This window comes from Mus caroli, chromosome 1 (genome assembly GCF_900094665.2).
Source record: "Mus caroli chromosome 1, CAROLI_EIJ_v1.1, whole genome shotgun sequence".
NCBI lineage: Eukaryota > Metazoa > Chordata > Mammalia > Rodentia > Muridae > Mus > Mus caroli.
This window is the reverse complement of record NC_034570.1, coordinates 23,315,994-23,326,170: the sequence shown is the minus strand read 5'-3', so window position 1 is coordinate 23,326,170 and position 10,177 is coordinate 23,315,994.

Sequence of the window (10,177 nt, the reverse complement as noted above, 5' to 3'; positions counted from 1 at the left end):
TTTGCCCCTTCTTAGAATTGGGAACAAAACACCCATGGAAGGAGTTACAGAGACAAAGTCTGGAGCTGAGACGAAAGGATGGACCATCTAGAGACTGCCATACCCGGGGATCCATCCCATAATTAGCCTCCAAACGCTGACACCATTGCATACTCACACACACATCAAAAGACAGAGACACAGAGAGAAATCCATATGTGTTTGTACACACACACATGTAAATATATATTTACACTACAGGTGCACATGCAAAAATTAAAATAATCATGAAATGAAATCACATTTGCTGGGAAAGAGCAGAAGAAAGATTTTTTTCTTTAAATTGGCTCTAAAATCTGCTAAATAGTAGTTAACTGGTGTATTATCTGAGTTGTTTCCTGTAAATCCAGAGACTGTTTAAAAACACCTAATGTGCATCTTAAAAGGTAATTATGATATTCATTTGTTTTCATTAAATTAGGAGAAATACTGTTTTTTTTTAAAAAAAAACAGGTATTCTACTAATTGTTTTAATCACTAACTTATACCCTTCTTGAAAATCCCATGTTAAGAAATGCAGTTTTTATGCTTCTGAGACATCTTTTGTTTGGTAACTTCACATCAGTAGTTCATGAAAGCCCATGCTTACTTGATCATGCATGAATGTGCATAGACACTGATTATGGCTGATTGATTTCTTAAGTAGACAATTGAATACATTATCAGACACTGAGGCATTCTCACTTGTGTACTGGGCAAGAAAGAAATCAAGTCAGTCATCAATAAATAGAAAATCGAAATAATAAGCATGACGATATTTTTGACTTTTCTCATTATTTCTAGCCTACAGAACTGTTCACCAGAAATTAGATAAACAACAATATTTAAATAGGACAAATTAAATGAAAGTTATTTTAAATGAGGCTAAACCTTGTTGTTTTCATTATTACAAAAGGGACTTTGAGGACCAAGTAGGAAAAATGAGTTTAAGTATGCTTACACACAGACATATATGTACATATACACACTATGGATGTATACATACATATGCATACATACATATGCTTTAAATTATATCTTTAGATTAAGGTAATGTAGTAAGTTCTTTTTTGTTTGTTTTTTATTTTTGTTTTGGTTTTCCAAGAAAGAGTTTCTCTGTTAAGCCATGGCTGCCCTGGAATTCACTCTGTAGACCAGGCCAGTTTCAATCTAACAGAGATGTGCCTGAGTCTGCCTCCTGTGTGCTGGGATTAAAGGGGTGTGCCACTCCCTCTTGGCTTACCAATGCTTATGTCACTATATTTAGTGTTAAAAGCCTGTTAAGATATCCAATTTTCCATTAATCCTTTGCTTTCTTTGGGGATATTGATTTACATTAAAACAAATCAAATAGTTGAAGATTATTCAACTTAATTTCATATTTGATCTTCTTGTATTTCCGTTAACTACAGTATGAAGAAGCATCACACAGTGCATAGTGCTTCTTAATTTCTTACCAGTGGTTGGCCAAGTATGGCTCATTCTACATTTTATCAAAGTGTTAGCAATTATTATTAAAGTTGAAGAAGATTTCCATTTTTATGTTTGTACTTTTCATTCTTTTCTGAGGTGATAATAATTTACAGAATCAATAAGCTTGTACAAAACAAAAATATAATGCAGTCGTTTTTACTTGTAAGAAAGAAGTAAACGTCTTTCAAGAGCATCTATTCATCTGATTTTTTTATTAGTAACTATACAACTTTTTTCATGTAACATCTAATGAATTGAAGAAACGTGAAAACATTCTCTCCATATGGTATTGCTACAGAACAACTTCTAGGAAGTGCTTTGTTCAGTAACAGCACAGATGTTCCAATCGTGGTTTCCATGAGACGCCAAAAAATGTCAGCTGGGAACAAACCCAGGGGTAATTTGTGTAAATCATAGCACTTTAAGTGCATTATGCATTAAGTGTTTCTCTATTAGTGCTGGAAAAATAATGTCTTTTTAACTTCTGCATCCTTTTGTCTACCCCATAGCAAGAGAACTGGATTGCCGTAATAAAAGACTAATGAGCAGCTTTAATTCTATATCACATATCAGCAAAACGTTTTGCAAGATAAATGTTATGTGTTTAGTTTTCTCTGGGAATCTGGGATTTTGCTGTTCTTCTCCTACTAGAGTTTGCACAGTGCAACTTAAAGCGACCATTCTATCTGGTAGACTTACAACATGGCTCCTATTTCTATCACAATATTTGGTTATCAATTTATGTTAAATACTACCTAGGCCCATAATGAATTATTGTAGCTCTAGATCCTTAGTAATGTACCTATTGAGAACAAGTAGGATGATTTTTTTTCCATCCCTATAACACCTAGAAGAAACCTCAGTTGATAATATACCTTAATAAGACTGGTATATAAGGAAATATGTGGTGAATTTTCTTAATTAATGATTACTATGTGATATCCCAAACTGTATGTTTATGGTACTCTGAGACAGGGTGTACTGTGAACGAGAAAATAAACTGAGCAGGCCAAGCATCAAGACAGTAAAAAGTGTGTGTGTGTGTGTGTGTGTGTGTGGTGTGATGTCAATGTGTGTGTGTGTGTGCGTGTGAGACCATGTGTGGTGTGTGTGTGTCTTTCTCCTTCAGTTCCTGGCTCCAAATTCCCTCCTTATATTCTTGCCCTTACGCCTTCATGAAACAGACTACATATGTTAAGATGCAATAACCCTTTCTTCAAGTTTCTTAAGGTCTTGTCTATTATAGCAATCTCAACACAAATAATACACAAGTGATTCTCAAATTAAACATATTCATTTAATTATTAAAGTAAACTATTAAATATTTACCTCTGTTTCATTCTTATACCTTGCCAACTGCTGAACATTCCCAACTAATTTCCAAAACCTACCTTTGCAATTTTAAAATTTCAAATTTTCTTCACCTATCTTTCACCAGCATTTATGAAACTCTACTTCTTTTGCAACATTCCCTCACAACTACTTCTACACTGGCCTCACATACTAATATGAATTATTCATTCTTAATCTCTTTTTTTTATTTTCTGAACACTTTCTGGCTTTTAATTCACTTACTAAAAGTATTTGTCTTTTCATTTCTTGAGACAGTTGCTAAATAGCTTCATTTCTTCCTGATTATGTAAATGATTAAACTTACAAGATGTCTCCAAGAAGAGATCCTCTGTTCCTCATATTTCTTTCATAATAGGTAGAGTTGTAACTTAAGTCAGCAGATATACTTTTAATGCAACTGACTTATGTATGAATTTTCTATTAAATTTTAGTTAAAAATGCATGTCTTCTCAAGTTGTCAAGGAGTACTACTATACTATGAAAACTATATTGCATCTCTTTATATAGTTTATGTCACTTGCAATGGTTTGAGTGGAAAAAGACATGTGACAACGAATACAAATGTTATTATGAGATTTTTTTTTTGCCTGATTATTTTACTCTGGGAGTAAAATTGATTTTTAATTAGGAAGACATTTGCTTTCTTCTCTCAGTGACTCATTTGTCTAAATCAACCAATCAGTATTGTGTTATCCTGCTCTACAAATACAGAAAATAAGGAAACATGATGTTACAAGCAATATTATCCTCTATCACATGTTAAAGATTCCCCATTCTTTTACTTCATAACTAGTCAAAAGTGTCTCCTATTTATCAACTTTTAGATATTTAAATGCTGCTGAGAAAATAGTCAACACATTACTCTTTTAAATTTACTTTTACTAAATTTATTGTTGTGAATATACACTTAGAAACACCTCAGGGAGGCTTTTCTTTAATTTTGTGTGTGTGTGTGTGTGTGTATGCTTGTAAGTGTACCTGTGTCAGTATGTCTTTGTGTGTCTGTGTGTGTGTGTGCTTGTGAGTGTACATGTGTATGGGTGCTTGTGGTAGGAGATGGTCACTTCATTGGAGAAGGACATTGAGGGTGGAAAATAGAATGAGATCCTCAGAAGCAGGTAATACGGGTGGTGAGGACCACATAGTTGCTGGAAACCTAATCTGGTCTTTTGTCAGAGTTGTACAAGGGATTGTTACAGTTAAGCCATCTCTTAATCCCAATTTAGGAGTTCATTTTTGGTTGGTATTTTAAATTGTTTAACTAAATTTATTTCCCTAAAATAGAGTAGAATATTTATTTCAGAATAGAAATAAATTTACATAATTATATTCCCAGTAGTCCTTGAAAGTTTGAATTTTATATCTAATATATTCTGATATTAAAGTGATTGTTTTGCTTTACATTTACTCACTTTTATCATTCTAAACATGCACACATGGATTACAATAAACATAATTGTAGCCTATTCATCTATTCATTGAGAAACACAATCCTTAAATTAGATTATTTCCTAATGAAAATAACAGATGTCATTCATTTAGGTATGATCCAAAAAATTAAAATAGTTCTAATCATGAGACAACAAGAATTTTAGTAAAATACTGAGTGAAAAATACAAGATAATGAGTAGTAATTACAGTTACCACCTGTCCCAACTAATTAAATAATACTCAAGTCAGAAGCAAATATGAATTATATTTTTCTGGAAAACCCTTACACTTGAAATTATTTTATGAAGTATATAATTCAAATTTCATAGATCTTGTTTAGTTGTATGTGTTTTGATTTGCTTGTTTATTTGAACTTAGGTTGTCAGTATGATACCAGCTTTGAAAGTTTTAAATATACCATCAAGGTGAATAGCCATCCAGAGAGATCTGTTGTAACTCCAAAATTCACTGAACACTTAAAAATAATGCAATTTACAAATGTAATGTTAAAAGTCCAAATAACACACATAAAGTCTAATATATGAAATTCCTTAATATAATCACATTTCCATATCTAAAGAGTTAGTTCATTTTAATAGAAACTAAAAGAAAATAAAGACATTTCAGGAGAATTATCTGGAGATAGAAAATAGGCAATAAAATTAGAAAGAATGGCAAGAAAATTCTATTGAGGGAATGAAATTTGTAAGTATACAATGTCAACAATGCTAGTTAATGCTACCCATGACAACATTTGTTCTATGGTAAATTAGCCATAGAACAAAACAGAAAATAATAGAAGACTTTTTTGAATGATAATATAGAAAGTTTTATACCATTACACATGGGAATGTAATTCATAGAGTTTAGACTCTCAAGGGCAGACCAGTTGTATGATTAAAGGAAGAAATGGAATAAAAATAGGCAATTAATAGGATTCATGGAGAGCTGTGTGGTGATGCCTATGAATGTTCAGATGAAGTAAAACATGTATCAGTAAATTTCTTCAAAACCTGAAAATGTTCTTCTAATTTATAAAATGCATGTTTACCCTATACTGCACCATGTGTTTTATACATCCACCTATTAGCCACTGAGAACATCATGATGACTGACTGTGACATCATTTCAAAGGTTGGGCACTACAAATTTGGAGTCCAGATAAAGGAAAGCATCATTGAGCTCATTGCCTCCCCTGACAAATGCTTTTAAACACCACATATTTAAAAATACTAAAATGACCCCTTGACTAGTCAGTTACTTTGTTTCTGATATATTTCTGTATATATAGCCCATATAAAATGCTATCTATAGCTCTAATTCTAGCTTTCTCTTCTATTACTTCCCTGTACTAATAACATATTTATCTGTGATTGTTCCTATACCAAGATAGGACAATCAAGTAGGCCTAAAGGTATAGCTTTGTTAGTATGCTTGTCATGCAAGCAAATAGACCTGATTTTAGATCCCTAGCACATGTGTAAAAGTCTGGACATGGAGGTAAGTACCTGTAGTCCTACCTCTGTGAAAACAGAACCTATTGATCAGCCACCCTATCCAAATTAGGGAGTTCCAGGTTCAATGAGAGTTTTATCCAATAATGAAAATGATGATGGTGATGGTGATATGATGTGATATGATATGATGTGATATTATGATATGATATTATGATATGATATGATATGATATGATATTGTAGAAAGATACAATGGGAAGATATCCACTGTTGAGCTCTAACTTCCACAGGTTTTCATGAACCCCATTTTCACGTATTGTAAACACATAGACCACTTCTCTCTCTTCTCTGTCTCTGTCTCTGTCTCTCTGTCTCTCTGTCTCTCTGTCTCTCTGTCTCTCTGTCTCTCTGTCTCTCTGTCTCTGTCTCTGTCTCTCTCTNCACACACACACACACACACACACACACACACACCACTTTGTCTCTTTCATACAGACAAAAGACAATCTTATTGTGTCAAAATCCATCTATTGAAATCTTGACTTGCATATAATGTGTTGATAAGTGAGACCTGACATCAGTATTTCTCAGTGTGTAGAGGTGCTTGCATGAAACTATGATGACATAAGTTTGTCCCCAAAATTCCATAAGTATTAGTAGGGAACTGGCTTCTGAGTGATCACCCACTGATTTCCACTGTCATAAGTACACAAATACAACATAGTTCCATACATATATGAACTACAAACCAACCAACATACATATATACACAAGCAGTATCTGCATACATGAATACATACATACAGTCATACATTCACACATTTCATATATATGAAGCCACTGAATCATGTATAAATACATATATACACATACTACATATATATGTATACAAACATACATATACATACTATAATCATACATATATACAAGTACAAATACTATGTACATTCATACATACACACATTTTTTCAAAATAAAGATTGGAGTCTTTGAAGATGAAAGATAATGACTGCTTAGCCCTCAAAAATGATGGGGAATGAGACCCCATAGTAAGATTTGTAGTCTCAACTAACCTGAACCACTGAGATCTTTCAGACAATGAGCCACCAACCATGCAGAATAGGTTAGCAGGTCTGAGACCCTGACACATATATAGCAGAGAACTGCCTAGTCTGGGCTCAATGAGAGAATACTTCGTAACACATGAGAGACTTGAGGTTCTAAGGAATGGGTTGTTGGGGACTGTGGGGGTGTGGGAACATCCTCTTGGAGGTGGAGGAGGAGGAGTAGGAGGAGGCACTGTTGGAGGGCTGAACTGGAGGGTGATAACAACTGGAATGAAAAAGTAAGATTATAAATAATAATAATTTTAAAAATGACATATATCCCCTTTAAAATATAGCTAAAAGTTTGTTCTTCCTTTCTGACACAAGAAATCTAGAGGAAATAAAAAGTCACAAAAATGAATGAATATGCCCATATTTAGATAAACTATTCCTATTATTTCCTTATGATGCTCCAAGCTCCAGAAAAATGAAAAAAATAACAATCTGTTGTTTACACACTGACCAGTGACATTTTGTTGTGCACATTGGAAGGAATACAGTGACACACCTGTTTCCGTTAGCTTCCAGATTAGACAAAGATGTCTTTAAATATTAATAGTGCTACAATGAAGATCAGGATCTGCATGTAAAGTGCTCTCATCCCTAAACAGTATTTGCAATAAGTAGATTGAAAGGATCTCAAAAAGGAAGACCCTAAGGGAACATGGTGTTTTGTTCTGGTTTCACATTTTGTGGTCAAAAAAGAAGTTTATATTACTGATTATCATCCCTTAAAAAATAATAAAATAAAATAAACAATATGTGTTAAGTATACACCTGAGCCCTGGGCTAAACTTCATGGAAAGGGACTGGATTAATAGGCCAGGGAAAAGTATCAAACAACCAAAAGAAAAAACAGAAAAGCAATAATAATAATAATAATAGCAGACAAACAAGCAAAAAAAAAAAATAAAGTGTCTCTAGCAAATGCTGGACCATAGGACTTCTTGGTTTACATCACTTTATTACGTAGTGGTACTAGTACTTTCTGTGGCATGACAAAAAATATCTCACTAACATGAAACATGAGCTTCATTAGTTTGTTTTTCTGAGAGTGTTTTATCTTATTTTAACCTACATCTCTGATGCTGTTGTTTTCAGTTAGTAAACATAGCAGTTAAAGGCAGGCATCAGGAATCATGAAATAACTTGCTTTCCTAGGAAAAGAAAGTCCAGTCTCAGAATTATTGAGATTCTTCCCAAAGTAATTCTCCATAACAGTATGGTCATATATAATAATTACCTTTATTTAAAGCATTTTGAAATTACTTTTGTGCAACAATATCTTTCAATCATTTATGAAAAATTATTTGAAATATGCAAATACAGGGTAGTACTCAATTACAACAAATGGATGATGGATAATTATATGAATTCCAACATTTTTCCAGCTGGTATTGTCAGTAAGGAACCTGGATATTTAGAGTTTTATATAAGAATTTATTTTATTATGTTATTATAGAGTTCTACTTGTATAAAACCTGTTCTTGTCTGTACGTTGATAACAAATTCAATTTCTTTATTTTTCATAAAAAAACAAAAAAAATCATTTCATTTGTACAATTAAAATTAAAGCATAAGTAAGTATTTTCTAAACGGTGTCTTATAATTTAGACAAAAATAAAATAAAAACAAACAAGATTTTAAATATGTTGGTGGATAATTTTATGGTTTTTGGTTATTCAAATATAAATATTTTGAAAAGTAATCAGGTAATTTGCTTGATCTACAGCCATATTTTCTCATGTAATTGTTGTGTGTGATTCTTTCTGTATTAATCAAGAAAAAGTGCCCAAACATAGGACATAATGAAAGCAGTGATTAGAGGAAAATTAATTGCATTAAGTGCCCTTGTAAAGAAATTGGAGAGATCTTACACTAGCAACTAAACAGCACACCCAATAGCCCAAGCACAAAAAGAAGCAAACATACCAAAGAGGAGTAGACCACAGGAAATAGTCAAACTAAGGGAGAAACTCAAAGAGAACAGAACAAAGAATCAATAAAACTAGAAGCTGGTTCTTTGAGAGAATCAACAAGATAAATAAACCTCTAGCCAAATTAAGTAAAGGGCCAGAGGCAGTATCCAAATGAACACAATCAGAAAAGGGAAACATAACAACAGAAATAGAGGAAATTTAAAAAATCATCAGATCCTACTATAAAAACCTATATTCAACAAAACTGGAATATATAGATGAAATGGGTGGTTTTCTAGACAGATACCACATATCAAAGTTAAATAAACAGCAGGTAAACAGACCCATACCCTATAAGGATATAGAAGAATTCATTATAAACTTCCCAACAAATAAAAGCACAGGCCCAGATGAATTTGATGCACAATTCTACAGTACCTTTAAAGAAGATCTGATACCAATATTCCTCAAACTATTCCACAAAATAGAAACAAAAGGAACACTACCTAATTCATGAAGAAATAAAGGTATCACTATTTGCAGATGGTATACTTAAGCAACCACAAAATTTCTACCAGAGAACTTCTCCAGCTGATACCATCAACAAAGTGACCAGATATAAAATTAATTCAAATAAATTAGTAGCTTTCTTTTATACAAAGGATAAACAGGCTGAGAAAGAAATTAGAGTAAAACTCCCTTCATAATAACCACAAACAGTACAAAATATCTAGGGGTAACTCTAACCAAACAAGTAAACGACCTGTATGAGAATAACTTCAAGTGTCTCATGAAAGAACATGAAGAAGATCTGAGAAAATGGAGAGTTCTCACATGCTCACGAATTGACAGAATTAAAATAGTAAAAATGGCTGACAGTCTTACCAAATGCAATCTAAAGATTCAGTGAAATCACCATCAAAATTCCAACACAATTCTTCAAAGACACAGAAAGAGCAATTCTCAAATTCATCTGGAAAGGCAAGAAAAAGCCTGAATAGCAAAACAAACAAACAAACAAAAAAACAAAAAAACAAAAAAACAAAAACAAAAAACAAAAAACAAAAAACAAAAAACAAAAAACAAAAAACAAAAAACAAAACAAAACAAAACAAAAAAAAAACCACTTAATAATTAAAGGAAGGTTGCAGAAATCACCATACCTGACCTCAAGCTTTACTACAGAGCAATAGTGATAAAAAACAAACAAAAAAACAAAAAAACAAAAAACAAAATAAACAACAACAACAACAACAAAACTGCATGGTATTTGTGCAGAGACAGACACATTGATCAATGGAATAGAATCGAAGACAGAGAAAACCACAATCTTAAGGACACTTGATCTTTGACATTGAAGCTAAAAATATACAATGGAAAAAGAAAGCATCTTCAATAGATGGTGCTGGTCTTACTGGTTG